The 4,335-nt window shown below is 33.9% G+C and overlaps 1 pseudogene across 1 annotated transcript; it reads right to left on the reverse strand.

The window, feature by feature from the left end:
* Positions 1–1,016: 1,016 nt before the first annotated feature.
* On the reverse strand, positions 1,017–3,968 carry LOC111311781 (threonine dehydratase biosynthetic, chloroplastic-like; annotated as a pseudogene). The gene is made up of 5 exons (XR_016341727.1): positions 3,390–3,968; positions 2,705–2,884; positions 2,353–2,622; positions 2,027–2,233; positions 1,017–1,442 (listed from the first exon to the last, which is right to left on the reverse strand). The product of XR_016341727.1 is annotated as a threonine dehydratase biosynthetic, chloroplastic-like (transcript).
* Positions 3,969–4,335: the final 367 nt, after the last annotated feature.

The raw sequence follows: 4,335 nt of genomic DNA on the forward strand, positions 1-4,335 counted from the left end.
TATATGAATAGATATGACTAATATGTATATATACGAATAAACACGACTAACTTGAATATATATAAAAATATGACTAAAATAATAAATAATTATAAATTATCAATCAATTACAACTTAATAAATTTGATGTACTACTTGCATATTAAAAATAATAAAAAAATTAAATACCCATTTAATATGTACTTAATATATATATTTAAATTTTAATATATATTACATAACTATAATAATTTTTAGTATTAAATTCAAAATGATAAATTATTGAAGATTAAAAAATAAAATAATGATGTATAAGACTAGTATTAATATTTATATTTTATTTATATTATTAATATAAAAATAATTTTATAATAATTATTAAATAAGTATCATAATGCAAGGTTTAAAATAATCTTTATATGCTATTGAAAAACTAATTAAGTATCGTAATTAAAAAATTAAAAATTAAAATAATTTTTATGTGTTTATATTAAATTAAAGTACATATAAAAAATATTTTAAATACGGACTCATATGACAAAAATAAATTAAATATATTTTTTGTGTCAGAATACATGTTAACATGTATCCGTATGATATATTTTATCTAAACGCGACTTTCGTGTCTTACACATTTAGATTTATCGATAAATATTTAGATGTATTAATACATATACCATATAAATTATATCATATGAAAATTTATATCAATACAAATAAATATAAAACATATTTTTTTAAAATATGTATATATTATTTTTTATATTAATTTTATATCATATCATCATATTATATATGAAATTATCAGATCTATCAATATCTGAAATGTCTTGCAAAATATATGATTTCATATTTTTGGAACAGTATACAGCAAGCATAGTATCAGAGTAACCTCCATATGTAGTAGTTCCAACAAAAGTGCTTTGCCACTAATTTTCAAGATTCTTAGTGCAGTCACCGCAGGAGTGACATGACTCAACCATGCAACTTTATCTTCAATTTTGATTTTTTTAACTTATAGAATAAAACCAGCAAAATTATAATATTCAAAATTTAAATTTATTAAATATTATTTTCTTATAAATAATTATATAACTAAAATTAAATATCACCTCTGTCACTGAACCAACAATCTCATGAGATTGTTGAGAGTTGTTTATAATCTATTAACCTACGCTTAATTTAATAAATAGTGCGTGGACACTTGGACAGGCAACGTTGATTTTATACTGCAGGCTCCCAGGCTCCTCTGGCAAAACAGTTGCAAGCACTGCCTCCTGTTGTCTACCCACATTAGCCAGTTCGGTAACCACTCTAAGCTTATCAAAATTCATGTTTGCACCGCTAGTTATTGCTACAACATTCTTTCCCTTAAGGCTGTAATATTTGCAATATGCTTCAGCTCCCGCAAGGGCTAGGGCACCTGCTGGTTCCAGAATGCTCCTCTTCTCTTCAAACATGTCCTGCAACACAAGCAGTACAGCTGTAAATCCTAAGCATTCAAACAACCATGTGTTAATTAGATGAAGGCCATCAGTTATCCAACAAAAACCAATAGCACTAGTCATACTGGAGAGACAACATTAGACACGAGGAGAGAGAAAAAATCATAAGAAGGGCTTCTAACATCCATAAGGTTAAGAATAAATAATTAGAGAACAAATGGTGATGGGGACAGGCCACACTCTTTCCCGAAATGGGAAATAGAACACCATAAAACTGCATAAAAAATTCAAGTTAAACACCCAATTTGTGAGCAAAACTAACCAGAAGTGAACTACCTTCATATGAAGAACCAAAGGCACATTCCAATTCCTAAAATACTACATCTAGAATCCAAGTTAAATCAAAGGTACAATATATTTGAGCTAGAAATTTGACACTTTGTTTCAAATTACAATTTTAGGTATTTCAAGCCAGCATTTCAGTTGTTTGCTCAATTCACAACTGTATCATACAAGGACAGAAACGAATAACTAAAATAAAGATTGACAACCTTAAGCTGTATGTTAAGAGGCACAAATGGCTCAATGCAAAGAAGCCATACCTTTATAGAGGCACAAATAGCATCATGGTTTACAAGAACGACACCATCCACCAATTTCCTACATAAGCGAAAGGTTTCTTCACCGACTTCCTTAACAGCTACTCCATCTGCAAAGCCCCCAACCTGGTCCAACATCACTCTTTCGCCATGATGAAGCGACAATGCCATTGCATTTGCATCAAAAGGCTCCACTCCAATAATCTTCACCTGTATAGTAATACAACACTAAGTGATGTGGATGAATTACGTCATGCAGCAAGGAACAAGCACATTCAATGTAATTTCAAACAAGATATAGTATATGTTTATATGAAGGACCCACATACCCTCGGGGAAACCCTCTTAACATAAGCAGCAATGCCAGCTACAAGCCCACCACCACCAATAGGTACAAAGATTGCATGCAATGGGCCTGGCATTTGGCGCACAATCTCCATCCCAACAGTGCCTTGTCCCATGATAACATCTGGATGGTCAAAAGGGGGAATAAATGTTCGACCTTCCTCTTTAGCCCGTTTTTTAGCATATGTTTGTGCCTCATTATAAGAATCTCCAACGAGAACAACAGTTGCGCCCAACCTCTCAACAGAATGCCACTGCAAAACAAGAAACCAAACATTCAAATTAAGAAACCTTATGTGCTATGCAATTGATACAAAAAACATCACAAAATAGCACCTTAATTTCTGGTGTGGTAACAGGCATAGCAATAACAGCATTGCAACCGAGTCTCTTGGCAGCCAATGCGACCCCTTGGGCATGATTTCCTGCTGATGAGCAAATAACCCCTCTTTCTAACTGTCCCTTCGGAAGCTTTGCCATCATATTATAAGCTCCACGAAGCTTAAAAGAGAAAACCTGAAAATATGAAACATCAAATCTGTAAGCACTTTATCTGAATATGAAAAACAATATTGAACTACAAAAAGAAAAGATTTCCGCTTTGGCAATTCATTAACAGATTATAAAAACAAAGACTAAATTCAACTAAAAAAACATGTGAATATTTACTCATAACATCAATGCATCTCAGAGCACATAAATAAAAAACAAATAGGGTTTAATCCAAGCTAAAAAAAAACCAGTCCGTTAAGCTTAAAATAAGTAAAGCAAAATCATAGAATATAAACAGTATTAACTCCCAACACCTCACCAATCATAGAAACAAATATCATTAGAAATGAAAACCCAAAAACCTAAAAGAAAAAAAAAATAACAAGAAGATATTTCGCCAAATACAAATTAAAAACCAAAAACTAGAACCTCAATGGTTGCAATTTTTAAATGGAAAAAAGAACCCAAATCATGAAATAATCCCCCGAAAAAAAAATCAATCTTTCAAAAAAATGAAAACTTTTCTTACAGGCTGTAAATCTTCTCTCTTAAGCCAAACTTGATTACCCAATCGTTCAGACAACTTAGTCGCCAACTGTAACGGTGACTCTATCGCCACATCATAAACCTTCGACGACAAAATATTCGTTAAATACTCCATCGCATTTACTACGTCGCCGTTTCCTTCATCCATTGAACGTTCCGGTACCGCGCCTAAGTAACCTGACGGATACCGCAGGGAATTAGCAGACACCTTCTTCGGCGGCGCAGAAGGAACCACAGCAGAAGTTGACGACGACGAAACGAAGCGTTATCGAGAGAAGTAACGGTCGGAGAAGAGATATCAGCCATCGGTTTCGACACAGCGGCTCTGATCCACGGGCGGATACATTTCTTTGTAATGTGGCGCGCAGTAAATGATGTAGTTGGGACCCTCTCTTTGTGGCGGAGTAGCGGCGGATGAGGTGGCGTGAGGCGAAGAGCCTCCATTGGTTTTAAATTTTTGAAAATTTAAAGAAAAAAAATAGAAAAACCAAAGAGAAAACGTGGTGGTGAAAAGAAAATACGCTTTCTAACTCTAAGACGTCGGGCGGCTTTTGGAGGGGACCTTATAGTTTATAAAGACAAAGGAGGGAGGGTAAATGGTTTTTCATTTGGCGCAATTTTTGGAGTGAACAAATGGAGGCTATGAAAGATTGACACCTGGTGAAAATGACGTAAGCATGTCACTGTACCTGACGGGTTTCGTGCACTGCGGGTGACGGATGGTAAGTGTTCTATTTTAAAATGCACAAGGAAGGAGTGTGCTCCGTTGACTCGAAACTCAACACCGTGAGACAACAGACCAGACACGCTGTGTGGAAAGAAAGATGGAGCGAGTTTCATTCAATTTCAAGTAAGTTTTCGGTTGGAATTTCCTTTTTATTTTTTATTTTAAGAGAAGAAAATTCACACCCTTCCAATAGGTATTGTTG

The sequence above is a fragment of the Durio zibethinus genome, chromosome 1 (assembly GCF_047325235.1).
Source record: "Durio zibethinus cultivar Kanyao isolate XHJ-2024 chromosome 1, ASM4732523v1, whole genome shotgun sequence".
Classification (NCBI taxonomy): Eukaryota; Viridiplantae; Streptophyta; class Magnoliopsida; order Malvales; family Malvaceae; genus Durio; species Durio zibethinus.